Source organism: Phacochoerus africanus, chromosome 2 (assembly GCF_016906955.1).
Source record: "Phacochoerus africanus isolate WHEZ1 chromosome 2, ROS_Pafr_v1, whole genome shotgun sequence".
Lineage (NCBI taxonomy): Eukaryota > Metazoa > Chordata > Mammalia > Artiodactyla > Suidae > Phacochoerus > Phacochoerus africanus.
Window position 1 is genome coordinate 246557695 of NC_062545.1, and position 17002 is coordinate 246574696.

The following is a 17002-nucleotide window of genomic DNA, read 5'->3' on the forward strand; positions in this document are numbered from 1 at the left end:
TATAAATTGGTATAGCCACTACAGAAAACAGTTTTGAGGTTCCTCAGAAAACTAAATATAGAACTACCATATGATCCAGCAATCCCACTCCTGGGCACATGTCTGGACAAAACTATAATTCAAAAAGTTACATATACCCCAAAATTCACAGTAGTCCTATTCACAATAGCCAAGACATGTAAAAAACCTAAATGTCCATCAATAGATGGATGGATGAAGATGTGGCACATATACACAATGGATTATTACTCCTCCATAAAAAAGAATAACCTTATTCCATTTGCAGGGACTGGGCGCAACCAGATATTCTCATACTAAGTGAACTAAGTCAGAAAGAGAAAGATAAATACCATATGACATAACTTATGTCTGGAATCTAAAATGTGGCACATATGAACCTATCTCTATAACAGAAACAGACTCACAGACATGGAGAACAGACTTGTGGTTGCCAAGTGGGACAGGGAGGAAGCAGGATGAACTGGGAGTTTGGGGTTAGTAGATGCAAACTATATTCCATTTAGAACAGATAAGCAATGAGATCCTACTGTATACCACAGGAACTATATCCAACCCCTTGTGATAGAACATGATGAAAGTTAGTTTGAGAAAAGTTATATATATATGTATACACATGTACATATACACACGCACACACACACACACACACACACACATATATATATGACTGGGTCATTTTACTATGTAGCAGAAATTGATATAAAATTGTAAGTCAACTACACTTTAAAAAAAAATTTAAGGAGTTCCAATTGTGGTGCAGCAGAAACAAATCAGACTAGTATCTATGAGGATGTGGGTTCAATCTCTGGCCTCGCTCAGTGGGTTCAGGATCCGGCCTTGCCACGAGCTGTGGTGTAGGTCACAAATGCCGCTGGGATTCCACATTGCTGTGGCTGTGGTGTAGGTCAGCAGCTGTAGCTCCAATTTGACCCCTAGCCTAGGAATCTCCATGAGCTGTGGGTGCAAGCCCTAAGAGGCAAAAAAATAAAAATAAAAAATGTCTTATGGTTCCTAAAATAATAATAATAAAATTGTTGGTGCTGAATTAAGCTCTATACATTTAGAGATTATCTACTTTTTTTTTCTTGTCACTACTTTGTATCATCATTTCTGAAGAATCATAACTTCCTCATAATGCTATATGGTGAATTCTGAACCCAATTATAAGAAATATCAGACTTCAAAGGCAATGAAAGCCAATTGATAAATCAGTTCATGCCTTTCATGTTTATTTTTTATGGAAAGTCACGAGGACTTCTTATTTTTTAATCAAGATCTAAAAAAATACCATAAACAACATATGTAGTTGTAGATATGAGAACTTGATATGTTGTAGATTCACAGAGATACTTTGTGTTCATTTCAGAATAGGTTAAAAATTCTGTCAAAGTTGTTCAAGTAAATCCATGAAAATAATTTGGATTGTCACATACATAAACCATACAGTTTCTCAAAATTTCCCTTGCTTTTCCCACTACTGCACCTAATCCTGATAGAATATTAGAAGTAAGACATATCTCAAGCCTGAAACACAAACATAACATATAGTTATAAGATCTATACAAGTTGTAGTTTAGAGAACTCAATCTATAAGATGAGCTATATAAAGTTACACACTCACTTGTGGCAAAGCAGATGTAGCTTAAAAAAAGAGTGTACAAGTGGGGCAGACACAATAAATAAAGATAGTTTTTGCAAAGTGATAAAAATATAAAGCCATACAAAGTTCTATGAACCCAAATGGGGGACATGTCAGAAAGAAATTTAAGTACATAAACTTAAAATTGCTGAAAAGTAAAGAGATAATTTTTGAAATGGTGAGAGAAAAAAATAAGATTTATAGAGACACATAATAGATTAGCAGCTTCCTAGACTGGAGAGGATAGAGTGAGTATAGGGGAATGGGAATAATTGCTAGTAGGTAGAGGAATTTTATTTTCAGGGGACAAAAATACTCTAAAATTACATTGTGGTAATAGTCACACAATCCTGTAAATATATTAAAAACAATGTACTGTACACTTCAAATGTTGAATTATATGGTATGCAACTTCATCTCAACGTTGTCAAAAGAGTATGTATCAAGAATAGCAGAATCTTAATTCATAACACCTGTGCTTGCTATCATAAAAACATTGATACGTACACACACAACTATTTTTAACATTTAAATTTGGTAAAAATAGATCCAGGAACTACACATGTATGCGCAGGCATTTCCATTTGACAACTGTCATCTTTAAAACCTCCATAGTGCCTATCAGGGCTTCTATGTGCCAAAGATAATTTACTAAAAACAGAGGTGCCAGAACTACAGTGATAATGGCATCCAGCATTGCTAGCAAGATACAAGTCTTTGATATTAAAGAAAAGATGTGAAGACAACTCATTTGAAGCAAAGGAAAACACATATACTCTTATAGAAAAAATGTGATAAGAATGGAAAGAAGAAATTATTAAATTGAATAAGATAAAGATATAAATAAATAAAAACCAGACAGAGAGAAAAGAAAGTCAGCTTCCTGTGACAGGACAACTGATATGTTACTACGTGATCTCAGTGTCAAGTATAGCTGAAATACTTCCAACACGTACATTAAGTTGATGCCCTGCTAATAAGCAAGTTGAAATATAAAACTAGAAGGTCCTTTGAGCATTGTGAGGATGTTTATGGTGCATCAGCACCACGTCGTTTAGCACAGGTGTTCCAGTAATTGTGGAATACTGAGAAAATGCACAGTGCTCCATTTATCTTCATCATATCCCAAGGTGATATGCTAGTAGCGATTTAGCATCTGCTAGAGCAATTTGGCATCTGTGGTATTTACCGAAGTGTTTGGTCTTAAAGGTTGGAAGTATTATTTTTTACCTCCATACATGCTGGGGAATTATCCAGCATTTACCAACACCAAATGCATTGTAAAACCCTCTTAGTGAAAGTAGTAAAACCAAACTTAATAAAGCTTAGTGAGTAAAAGTATTTTATAAATGTGGAAGATTAGATTAGATATTTTATACCTCTTTTTGCCATCAAAACCTTCCTTTTCTCTGACCACCAGAGAGAAGAATCACTTTGATACTTGTTTAACAATATAACTTAAACATTTAAAAATAAAGACAATTTAGAATATAATTGTTTTAACATTTTCTGCAATGGACATTTTAGCTGTGTTGCTAACCTGTAGGGAACCAGGTTTGTTAAGATAAATAGTTTGTTCCCCTCTCTGCTTTAAAATGATCCTGAAATATGAGCAAATTAGTACTTTACAAGGAAAAGATAATCAAATATATCTTATATATGGTCAGATAAAGTCTTTATCCCCAAATCCTGGCAAATAGGAGCTATGTCTTCAGAAGGAAATCAAGTAGTAAGAAGGAATTGAAGTTTCCACATTTTTTTTCCACAAACTGTTTAAAAGAATGATGTCTAATGTAATATTTTTGATTAGAGCTTCTTGTATTCAAAATATCTTCTAGAATTGAGGTAGGATGATTGAATACAGAAAATAGAGACAAACTAATAAAATTGTTCAGAAGAAAAATTAGAGAAAATAAAACATTAGGAATAACTTGAAAGAGAAAAATAAAATTGTGAATTAGGCATATTTTAGATCCAGGAGTTTCTGGTGGTACTTTTACAAAAAAAGATTATAATAATGTATTACATATTTTCCTTCACCCAAACACAATAGCATTTTAGAACATAAACTACATAACAAGTCCACAACTCGGCTGACAATCCCCACTACCCCAAAAAGATAAACACACTATTAAGGAAAGAGCCAGTGTAGGTTATAGTTAGCATTAGTATATAGCTGTTGCTTGATAAACAATTGTATAGTAAAGCATGTTTATAAGTTATATATATATAATATATATAATAGGTATAATATATATGGGTATAATATATAATATATGTAATAGGTACATTTGTTTTTGTTCAAATGGATATGAAACTGCTCTAAAAATCTTAAAACTGAATATACCAAACAACATATTAGAAAAACATCAAGCAAAATATAATTATTCTTTTCAATTTTAATTTTTATTTCTTAATTTTTTTTTCTACTGCACAGCATGGTGACCCAGTTACACATACATGTATACATTCTTTTTTCTCACATTACATGTTCATTCATAAGTGACTAGACAGAGTTCCCAGTGCTACAGAGCAGGATCCCTTTGCTAATCCATCCCAAAGGCAACAGTCTGCATCTATTAATCCATCTGATCTCTGGAGAGATCCATCTGCATCTCCCAGTCCCTCCCACTCCCTCCCCTTCTCCCTTTGCAACCACAAGTCTATTCTCCAAGTCCATGATTTTCTTTTCTGTGAAATGGTTCATTTGTACCTTATATTAGATTTCAGATATAAGTGACATCATATGGTATTTGTCTTTCTCTTTCTGACTTACTTCACATAGTATGAGAGTCTCTAGGTCCATCCATGTTGCTGCAAATGGCATTATTTTGTTCTTTTTTATGGTTGAGTAGTATTCCATTGTGTATATATACTTCTTCCTAATCCAATCTTCTGTTGATGGACATTTGTGTTGATTCCATGTCTTGGCTATTGTGAATAGGGATATATTGAACATACAGATGCATGTGTCTTTTTTAAGGAAAGTTTTGTCTGGATATGTGTCCAAGAATGGGATTGCTGGGTCATATGATAGTTCTATGTATGATTTTCTAAGGTACCTCCATACCGTTCTCCATAGTGGTTGTATCAGCTTACATTCCCACCAACAGTGCAGGAGGGTTCCCTTTTCTCCACACCGCCTCCAGCATTTGTTATCTGTGGACTTATTAATGACGGCCATTCTGACTGGTGTGAGGGGGTATCTCATGGTAGTTTTGATTTGCATTTCTCTAATAATCAGTGATGTCGAGCATTGTTTCAAGGGCTTGTTGGCCATCAGTTTATCTTCCTTGGAGAAATGTCTACTCAGGTCCTTTGCCCATCTTTCAATTGGGTTGTTGGCTTTTTTGATGTTGAGCTGTATAAGTTGTTTGTATATTTTAGAGATTAGGCCCTTGTTAGTTGCACCATATGAAACTATTTTCTCCCATTCTACAAGCTGTCTTTTTGTTTTCTTTTTGGTTTCCTTTGCCATGCAAAAGCTTGTCAGTTTGATTAGGTCCCTATTCTTGATGTTAAAATGATTAAGTTGAAATATATCAATTTCTATTGATCAGAATCAATCAAATCTAAAGTAAACACAAGTTTGGATAAAGGAAATTTATCGTAAAGTCAATCATATCTTTCTCCATGTATAAACTATTCACATCTTCCTGTATTAGAGTCAACTAAATCTTAACTGTGTACATGGAAATATATAAAAATGTTCAAACCAGATAGAAGGAAAATATAAAACACACCAAATAAGGACATGTGTTCAGGCAATATTCCCTGATTATGATCTTCCTGTCATATAGCCATTTAATAAAGAGAAAATCAAAACTAAACATTGCAAGCTACTGGATATATAATGAGAAATGGGGAATATTAAAAGCTACACTCAAAGGGAAATCTACAGCCTTAATACTTTTGTTATTAAAAAAACCAATGAATAAACAATGGTCATACTCTTTTCTTGTATAATCTACCTTTAGATGATCTGATAAATATACCAAATATATTTAAGTTTCACAAACGTTTAGCATACTTGAAAAGAAATCAAGAGACATAAGTAGAAAACAAAATGAAGTGCAGAAAATTGACAGAGGTAATGAATTAAAAAGCAAATGATTATGTGAAAGGATAGAGATGTCAAACAATAAAAATAGGTCAATTTATTTTAAAAAGATAGACCACTTCTAAATATAGATGCATTCAGTAATAGTAATAAAAGTTTCCAGTAACCTAAGAATCAGTGATATATTGTAGCTAGCCAAGAGACCTGACTGTTTAAATTTCAGTAATTATCCATTCCATTTAATATATTATTGATAACTTTATATGGCTACAGTAGAAGTTTTTACACATGAAAACTGGCAAATGTTACAAACCAAGGCCTCCTCTCTACTCCTAAAAACTGATTGTTAAACACTGTCTAGTATATCACTCAAAAAAAGGAAACTCACTCAACCTGGTAAAAGGCATCTGTGAACTGTAACTGTAATTATAAGAAATTATTTTTAAATAGTTTTTGTTTCAAGATTGAGGAAAAAGGAAACATTTAAGACAGTTTGGTATTGATGTAAATATTTATAGATCACAGGGAGTAGAATATTTATTTCAGAATAGATTTTTGACAAAATACCAAGTTAATCCAAAAGATGACAAACAGCACTTAGCAATGATATTGAAACAAATAGATTCTTATACTAATATTTTCCATTGTAAAAAATTAACTTGAAACTTTTTGAAATTAAAAACAATCAACACTGGGAGCTCCTGTCGTGGTTCAGTGGTTAACGAATCTGACTAGGAACCATGAGGTTGTGGGTTCGATCCCTGCCCTTGCTCAGCAGGTTAAGGATCCGGTGTTGCCATGAGCTGTGGTGTAGGTCACAGACGCGGCTCGGATCCTGCGTTCCTGTGGCTCTGGTGTAGGCTGGCGGCTGTAGCTCCAATTAGACCCCTAGCCTGGGAACCTCCATGTGCTGCAGGAGCAGGCCAAGGAATTGCTAAGAGACAAAAAAAACAATCAATCAATACTGGTCCAAAGTGACATAAAACAGAACTCTGGTGTCTTGTTTCTAGGGATGGGAGGATTTATTATAAATAAGCATGATAGTTGATGAAAAACATTTATCACTTAGTGAACTTGTCACATGCATGTTAATACTGTTAATATTCATCAGATGGTATGCATAAAATAAATGATTAAGTATATGCAATTTAGGACTTAGAGCTGATTTCAAAATTATCTAGGAGGACCATTTCTGCTGACTTTGATTAAGTAACTTGAGACAGATAAATATTCCCACTAAATAACTAGAAAAGCCAGACAAAAAAGTACATATTTTGTGCTTCTGCTCTTGTGAATAGCCAAAGCAATATTGAGAAAGAAAATAAAACTGGATTATCTCAATCCCTGATTTCAACCTTTACTGCAAAGCTACAGTAATCAAAACAACATGGATTTGGCATAAAAACAGACACAAAGATCTACTGAATGGAAAAGAGAGCTAAGAAATAAATTCACATATATATGAACAATTAATTTACAAGGAGTTAAGAACATACAATGGAGAAAGGACAGTCTCTTCAATAAATGGTGCTGGGAGATCTAGGCAGCAACACATAAAAGAATGATACAAGATCACTATCTTACATGATACAAAAAAAAGTATCTTAAAATGGATTGCAGACTTGAATATAAGGCCTGCAAGTATAACACTACCAGAAGAAAAGTTAGGCAGTGAGCTCCTTAACACTGGACATAGCAATATTTTGTGACTCTAATTGCAAAGGCAAGGGAAACAAAAGCATAAATAAATAAATGGGACCTAATAAAAATAAAAGTATTCTGCATAGCAATGGAAATCATCATCAAAATAAAAAGGCAACTTAATGGAAGAAGGTATTTTTAAATCATGTTCCTGATAAGGAGTTAATATCCAAAACATAAAAAGAACTTATACAACTTAACAAAAACAACAACAACAAAAACAACCTGATTGAAAAATGTATATTCAGAGGATCTGAATATACATTTCCATAGACAAAGCACAGGTGACCAAATAAGCACATGAAAACATGTTCAACATCACTAATTATTAGGGAAGTGCAAATCAAAAACACAGCAAGATATCACTACATACCTGTAAGAAAAGCTATTACCAAAAATACTAGAAATAACAAGTGTTAAAGATAACGTAGACAAAAGGGAACATGCACGCACTGTTTTTGGGACAGTATTAACACCACCACTATGGAAAAAAGGATGGCAATTCTTTAAAAAAAATTGATAATATAAGTCCCATATGATTCAGATATTCCATTCCTGGGTATGGATCTCAAGAAAATGAAAACATTAAGTCCAAAAGATATATGCACCCCTATGTTCACTGCAGCATTATTTACAATAGCCAAGATATAAAAACAAATGTGGCATCTTAATGGATGAATGGAGAAAGTTGTGATAGATATATATTTATCCATATATACAAAGAAATACTACTCAGCCATAAAAGTGAATGAAATATTATCATTTGTGACAACATGGATGGACCTTGAAAGTATTAATGAAATATGACATACAGAGACAGATAAATACTATATGATTTCAATCATATGTAAAATCTAAATAAAACAAAACAAAAGGAGGGAGTTCCCATTGTGGTGCAATGGAAACGAATCCGACTAGGAATCATGAGGTTGCGGGTTCAATCCCTGGACTTATTCAGCAGATCAAGGATCTGGTGCTGCAATCAGCTGTAGTGTAGATCACAGATGTGGCTTGGATCTGGCGTTGCTGTGGCTCTGGCGTAGGCGGGCAGCTACAGCTCCGATTGGACGCCTAGCCTGGGAACCTCCATGTGCTGCAGGTGTGGCCCTGGAAAGATGAAAAAATATATATACAAAAAAAAAAAAAAGAAAACAAACTCATAGATAGAGATAACAGATTATTGCTTACTAGAGCAGAAGGGGTTGAGGAGTGGTGGGAAGGGGTGAAGATGGTCAATTGTATGATGATGGATGATAGCTACACATTTTGTGATCACTTTGTATTTGAATTATAATGTTGTTCACCTGAAATGTATATATTACAAACCAATTTTACCTCAAAAAAGAAAAGTAAAAAAATAAATAAATAAATAAAAAATATATATGTGTAAAGATATATAGGGCATTCAGATTTTGCAAATATTAAAAGGTTTCTACAGGATATTATAAATAATAGTACAATAATAAATTCAAATATGCATGAATTAAATTCCTAGAAAAATATTAAAACAGATTAAAGAGAAAAGAATATCTGAAAATACCTGAAACAATAAAGAAATTGAATTATCAAATATTTCCATAAAAACTCTAAGATTAGAGGACCTCACTTGCAAGTTCTACCAAAAATTCTAAACTTTAACAAGCTATTCCAAAGAATTAATTTAAAAAAGCCTTGTATAAGTGTTGCAATGAACATATGAGTGCACGTATCTTTTTCAAGGAAAATTTTGTCTGGATATATGCACAAGACTGGTATTGCTGGATCATATGGTAGTTCTATATTTAGTTTTCTGAGGTAGCCCTTACCGTTTTCCATGGTAATTGTACCAATTTACATTCCCACCAACGGTGTAGGAGGGTTCCATTTTCTCCATACCCTCTCTAGCATTTGTTATTTATTGACATGTTAACAATGGCCATTCTGACAGGTGTGAGGTAGTAGTTCTGTTTTGCATTGCTCTAATAATTAGTGATGTTGAGCATTTTTTCATGTGCTTGTTGGCCATCCGTATATGGAAATAACCTGAATGTCCATTGACCAATGAATGGATTAAGATGTGGTATATATAAATAATGGAATACTACTCAGCCATAAAAAAGAACAAAATAATGCCATTTCCAGCAACATGGATGGAACTAGAGGCTCTCATACTGAGTGAAGTAAGTCAGAAAGAGAAAGACAAATACAATATGATGTAAGTTATATCTGGGATCTAATATATGGCATAAATGAAACTTTCCACAGAAAACATACACATGGATTTGGGGAACAGACTTGTGGCTGCCAAGGGGGAGGGCAGGTAGTGAGATGTACTGGGAATCTGGGGTTAATAGATGCAAACTATTGCATTTGAAGTAGTTAAGCAATGAGATCCTGCTGTATAGCACAAGGAACCATATCCAGCCACTTTGTGATGGAAAATGATGGAAGATAATGTGAGAAAAAGAATATATATATGTATGTCTGAGCCACCTTGCTCTACAGTAGAAATTGACAGAACATGGTAAATCAACCATAATGGAAAAAATAAAAATCATAAAATAAAAAAATAAAAATAAAAATGCTTGATATGAAACCAGAATGAGAAATCCTGGGAGCTCCATTGTGGCTCAGCAGTAAGGAACCTGATTAGAATCCATAAGCATGCAGGTTTGATCCCTGGCCTCGCTCAGTGGGTTAAGGATCTGGCATTGCCATGAGCTGTGGTGTAGGTCTCAGTCGTGGCTTGACTCTACCATTGCTGTGGCTGTGGAGTAGGCTAGCGGCTTTTGCTTTGATTAGATCCCTAGCCTAGGAATGTCCATGTGCCGCAGATTCCTCTTAAAAAGCAAAAAAAAAAAAAAAAAAAAAGAAAGAAAGAAAATCCTAAGGCAAAAACTATGTGCTGTTGCAAAACTGAAAACTAAAATATTATCAAGTCTAAAGTATCCTAAAGAAAAAAAAAAAAAAGGACAAAAAATAATGTGTAAACTTTATTTAAATAAGAACATAAGCCATTTAAGCTCAGAAAATCGATCAATGCAAGTCAGCACATTAACATCTTGATGTGAAAATTTTAAGAAAACCTGAATACGAAAAAAGTAGTTTCAGTGATATGTTAAAAAGTAATTTAAAAAGTAAAATCTCAGCAAACTAAGAATATAGTAAACACCATTTTTCTTAGCTTAATTTTTTCTAACTTGTTATTGTTTATTAATTATTTTGATTAATTTAAGAACTTTAAAATGTGTGTATGATTCCACACTGCAGTGCAAACTATGAAAAATTCACTTTGTGTATGTGCATGTGCCTTTGTTTCCAAACATGAAGGAAATTATGGAATACATTGATGTTTATGACATTATACTGCATATTTATTCAAAATTATAATTTCATTAGTAAAAACCAATAGGTCATACATAATATGTCTGAATACATACATATTACATATATTTATGTGGAAACAAAAGTATACAGACCACAATATACACTAAGCCATTAAAAATTGGTTATAGGAGTTCCCACCGTGGTTCACAGGATTAAGAACCTGACAGGTATCCATGAGGATGCGGGTTCAATCTCTGGCCTCACTCAGTGGGTCAGGTGTTGCCCTGAGCTGTGGTGCAGGTCACAGATGCAACTCAAATCTTGCGTTTCTGTGGTTGTGACGTAGTCAGCAGCTGCAGCTCCAATTTGACCCCTAGCCCGGGAACTTGCATATGCTGCAGGTATAGCCCTAAAAAGAAGGAAAAGAAAAAAAAAAAAAAACTGGTTATAAATGAGACTTGAGTTTGAAAATCAGTAAAATGGGACATTATTAGATTTGTCTTTATATGCACTTGCATGTATATACAGACATATGCACAGAAAACAAATATATAGCAATATGTAGCTGCTTAGGCAATCTTGTACATTATTGTACATTAGTGTGGGACCATAAAAATAAAGTCATGTGAAGAGATCTTAATAATGGGGGAAATATAATTTTTCATGATATTTAAAATTGTTTGCTCTGACATAAAAAATTTAATGTCAATTATGAATACTTAGGAAAATTTAAGTAGTAAAACTAATACTATCTAATACATAGTAATTTATGATATTAGAAACATTGATAGCTAAAATTTTGTTTCTTTTTAAAAACTTATAAGGAATAGAGAAGTGCTTGTCTTCATCTTATGGTTTAACCTGTGATATAAGTAAGCATATTTACTATTCTTAGGTGAATTGTGATATTCTAATATTCTTTTTGTCTTTTTTTAGGGCTGCACCTGCAGCACATGGAAGTTCCCAGGCTAGGGTCGAATCAGAGCTATAATCACTGGCTTATACCACAGCCACAGCAACACAGGATCCAAGCAGTGTCTGTGACCTACACCATAGCTCACAGTAACACTGGATCCCCAACTCACTGAGTGAGGCCAGGGATCAAACCTGCATGCTCATGGATCCTAGTCAGGTTTGTCACTGCTGAGCCATGACAGGAACTCCGTGATATTCTAGTTTTCAATCAGTTTCAACATTTTTTCTTTGCACTTTGAATATCAAGAAATATCTCTTGAGAATTATTTTAATATAAAGTTTTCCATTGACATCCCTTCCTCTGTGACATACTCCTTTTTCACAGAAGCACTTTCTCATTTATTCTTTTTACTAAGTTCCTCTGCTAAATATCTAGAGTCTCCAAAACTATGGCAGGGCCAATATGCTCATGGCCACCTATTTCATTGATTCACTCCATTTATGTTGGATTCAAATTTTACTTCCAGGTTTATCACTTTTTGTTTCTTTGCTGCACTTTCATCTTTGTTGGCCAATCCTTCCTTCAGTCATCACTTTTGTAAAATGTCATGTGGGTTTATCACTGGGTGCAAGGTAACAGCATGACTATGTGGTTTGCTGTCTGTGTGTGAACCAAACAGGTGCACAATGACCAATAACTTGACAGACTTTGAAAGATATAAGATGATCAGTCACTGGCCATGGTGTGCATGTGTTATTTATTTAGTGATTTCTAGAGTGAGGAGTTAGCAGTTAAGTCATATTTAAAGCCTGGCTAAAATATCATAGTAACTAAACTTCTGCATATTAGACCCATGCAAGTAGTGATGACTTACAAATTTACGTCTATTTATTAAGGTATAGGAGTTCCCGTCGTGGCACAGAGGAAACGAATTTGACTAGGAACCATGAGGTTGTGGGTTCGATCCCTGGCCTCGCTCAGTGGGTTAAGGATCCAGTGTTGCCATGAACTGTGGTGTAGGTCACAGGTGTGGCTCAGATTCGGCATTGCTATGGCTGTGGTGTAGGCCAGCAGCTGTAGCTCCAATTTGACCCATAGCCTTGGAACCTCCGTATGCCACAGTTGTGGCCCTAAAAAGCAATAAATAAATAAATAAAGTATAATTTAATTGTATTATTTTACTTGTTATATCAATTATTGATGATATTTTTAATTTTTAATTGTAAAATTGCAAAATGAGTGAATGCCTAATAAAAAAGATTCATAGCGTTTGCAAGTAAAGGAAGTGCTGAGAGTTCCTTACCTAGATCATCTCATCATTCACATAGACAGAGGCATGGTACTTACTATAAAACCTAAGACTCTCCACCTGAGGACTTTTTTTTTTTTTTTTTCTCATTACAGACTCTCTAAGGCAGAGCAGGGAAACCTGGAAATGCAGGGATACTAATTATTTTTTGGAAGCATCTTTCAACAAATGACAGAAGGAGAGCTGTCAGACTCCCAAATGTCTTCTATTCATAGTAACTTCAGAATATGTTCTTCACTGTTTTCCAGAATTTCAAAGTGGGACTGTTTTCTTTTTCTCCAGTGGTAAGTGACTTGATAATCATCCTTTATTGCCTTTTTTTCTATTCCTACCTCAGTTGCCCATATCTCTACCAGTGTATCTGGAATCAAATATGTTAACTTGCACTCTCATCTTTGTTTTGAGGATATCCTTCCGGAGAAATTCAATGTAGTAAGAAGCAAAGTAATTCTAACTAACTCTAGGGCAAACAGAAAATATGCCCCTAAATCATATTGAAGATAGGTAGGTAGGTAGGTAGATAGATAGATAGATAGATAGATAGATAGATAGATAGATAGATAGAGATGAAAGACTCATTTTGTAAAAGACATTTGTAAATGCAACTCTTCATTGTTTAAAATGACACATACAGGTATCCGTTCACCACACCGTTTACGGTGAGTTGAACATTCTTACTCTTGAAAGAAGCTTTTATTTATTAATATAAAATTTCTTCAGTTGGAAGCTGATAAGTAGAGGAAATTCTGTGAAAATATGTGAATATTTAAAGCTTTAAAAAGGGTAGATGCAGGAAAGATTTGGAGACCACAACAGAAGGCAACTTTTAAACCTTTATCTGAAAGTATCCTCCAGGCAGTATGAATTATACTATAAGAACATATGTTCTAACTGAAACCTTTGATATTTTTCTCTGAATTAGGTCACCATCTACAGTTTTATCATTATTTTATGATTTACTTCATTTCATAGCTTCAATGTTCTCTGAATACTATTTTTAATGAATTATAGATTGGTAAAATACTTTCAATATATATTTAGCACTTGGAAGAATTATTCTGCTTCTTGTGAGCAATCTCCAGTGACTCTGTAAGACAGAATTCATAACATGCATGGAACTAAAGTGCTTTTGTGAAAAACATCCTGAATTTTGTATTTTTTATTAGAGATACATAATATTACAGAATTATTAGTGCTGCCAAAAAAGTAAGTGACTTTGTCAGCTACCAAAAATAAATATAAAGACACACATCTGTAGAGGCATATATGAGGAATGATGGAGCTGCCTTATGGACACGTACCAGTCCCTGCTGACCTGATTTTTCATTTCTTTTAGATATATAATAAATGAACTATAAACAAAACACTGGAAATGGGCATGAAACTAAATTAAATTTTAAAAACTCCCCTTCCTTTATTAAGGCAGAATTTAGAGACAAAACAGCACTTCAGTTATATTGGGACAGAGAAAGTTCCCTGCTAAAGTGCAAAAACGCCTAAACAAGGGAAGGAAGGAAAAGTAGAAAGGGAAGCAAGGGAAGGGAGGGAAAGGAAGGAAGGAGGGAGGGACAGAGGGAGGGAGAAGGAAGGAAGGAGAGAAGGAAGGAAAGAAAGAAAGAGGGAGGGAGAAAGAATGAAGGGAGGGAGAGAAGGAGAGAGGGGAAAGGAGGGAAGGAAGAAGGAGGGAAGGAAGGAAGGAAGGAAAAAAGGAAGGGAGGGAGGAAGGTCCCCACCTAGACATACTGTTGGGTTTTTTAAAGAGATTTTTAAAAGAGTTTCAGTTTTTTAAACAGGATTACTAGGAGCCAAGGGGAAAATTGAATCCAAAGCGACCTCTTAATATAGAAGACAAACAACCTCCCTTCAAAGAAAAAAAAAAAAAAAGACAAAAGCAAAACAAAACAAAAAACCAAAAAAAAAAGAAAGAAATGATACCTTCAAAGTTTAGAGGAAAATAATTATCTAAAAATGAATATAGAAAAACCCGAGAAATTAAGCACTAACAGAATCTCACTAAAACCATGTGAATTTTGAGAATTTAACACTAATATAACTTCACTAAAGCTATATGAGTTTTCTCAATTTGTGACAAATTACCACAAGATACATGTTTAAAACAATCCCCCCTCCCTATTTTATTATCTTATAGCATGGCAGGTCAGAAGACAGACAAGTTTGACTGGGTTCTTTGCCTAGGTCTCATAAATCTGAAATCAGTGTCTGGAGGGCAGGGCTCTATAGAAGAATCCATCCACTTCCATGTCCATTGCCATTAATAGTAGAATACAATCCTTTGTGTTGTAGCACTGATGTCCCTATTTTCCTTTGATAAGGGAATGCTCTCAGCTCCTATGTCCTTGCTTTATCCTCTTGCCCAAAGCCATCAATGGAGAACCTCCTTCACATAAAGCCCTCTCACATTTTGAATTTGAGTAACCCTTCCCCAACCAGCTAAAGGAGTCTCTCTGCTTTTTTAATTTTTTTAATTTTTATTTTTTGTCTTTTTGCCATTTCTTGGGCCGCTCCCGCAGCATATGGAGTTTCCCAGGCTAGGGGTCTAATCGGAGCTGTAGCTGCCAGCCTACACCAGAGCCACAGCAGCGCAGGACCCGAGCCACGTCTGTGACCTACACCACAGCTCAGGGCAACTTCAGATCGTTAACCCACTGAGCAAGGGCAGGGATCGAACCCGCAACCTCATGGTTCCTCGTCGGATTTGTTAACCACTGTGCCACGATGGGAACTCAAAAAGTCTCTCTGCTTTTTAAAAGGACTGAAAATTTATATTAAGCATGCTTGGGCCACAGTAAGTCAAAGACTTAACACACACTGTTTTATTCAAGAAAACAAAATCTTCATGACCATTATATTCACAGCACTAGAGATAAAAAGCAAAAGTTGAGAGAAAAAAAAAGATAAATTAACATGGTCATGTTCACAAAGGAAGGTAGTGCATGGTGAGTGAGTGAACCTAGTTAGCACCTGAACCTGAGCACTTTTCCTAGAATCACACTGCCTTTCCCCTTTCAATTATTTGCTTAATACTACTTGTGAGAGTTTACCTAAATTATTCCATAACACTGAGCAGACCTGTTTAGTGTGAGCAAAAGGCCTGCAGAGGCCCTGAAATGACACTAGCCTTCCCTGCATGGCCATGTTCTAGATAACAGTCCACAGTCACAAGGAAATAGAAGTTTCTGATTGGACTCCTGCAACGGTCCTTGCGATAGACAGTCTCCCATTCCCCAGGGTCTTCCCCTGGTATGTCCCTTTGTAGCTGACCAAAACCTGCTCTTTGGTTTGTACTAACCAATTCAGTCTTAGCCTAGAAACCCGAAGCACTCCACCCCCAGACACTAATAAAGTTCACAGGTCCTGGTGCTCTCTCTGCTTGTATTTTGCCTTGACTTTCCCATGTGACCCCACCAAATGTGTTGTGTTTGCCTCCATCAGGACCCTGCAAGTAATAAACGTCTCTGTTTCAATTCCCTGTGGTCTTTTGTTGAACTGCAGCTTATCATAAGATACCCTGAGGCTTTACTTCAGCAAATATGAACAAAGTTACAATCCTACAAATGCTGCATTTTTACTCTATGTACTGAATTTTTTTTTCCCCAGCACAGTATGTTCCTACCCTGCTCCCAAAATTTTGTGATGCTTCTTTTCTGTCATTATCATTTTCAAGACTTGCTGAACACTTCGTTTGAGAGTTTATGCTTCTCAACACATGGGACAATGCCAAGGCAACAATCTGTCTCAAAACAAGTTTGTGATGATCCATTTTAATCAAAAGGAACTGCCATCTAAGAACCTTCACAACATTCTCAGAGCACAGGTGTAGCATTTCTTCAGATTTATTTACAAAAAATATGTAGTCTCATAAAAATCCATATTCAGATGCAAAATTTTTTGCCTGCACAGCTGCCTCAAACTCTTATGTTGTCTAATCAGCTAAGGATTGTGTAAGGGCCTCTCAAGAGTACTTATTGTTCTCGTTCAGGTATGGGCACTTTTCAAAATGCAAGAACACTACAACATTCTGATTTTCCT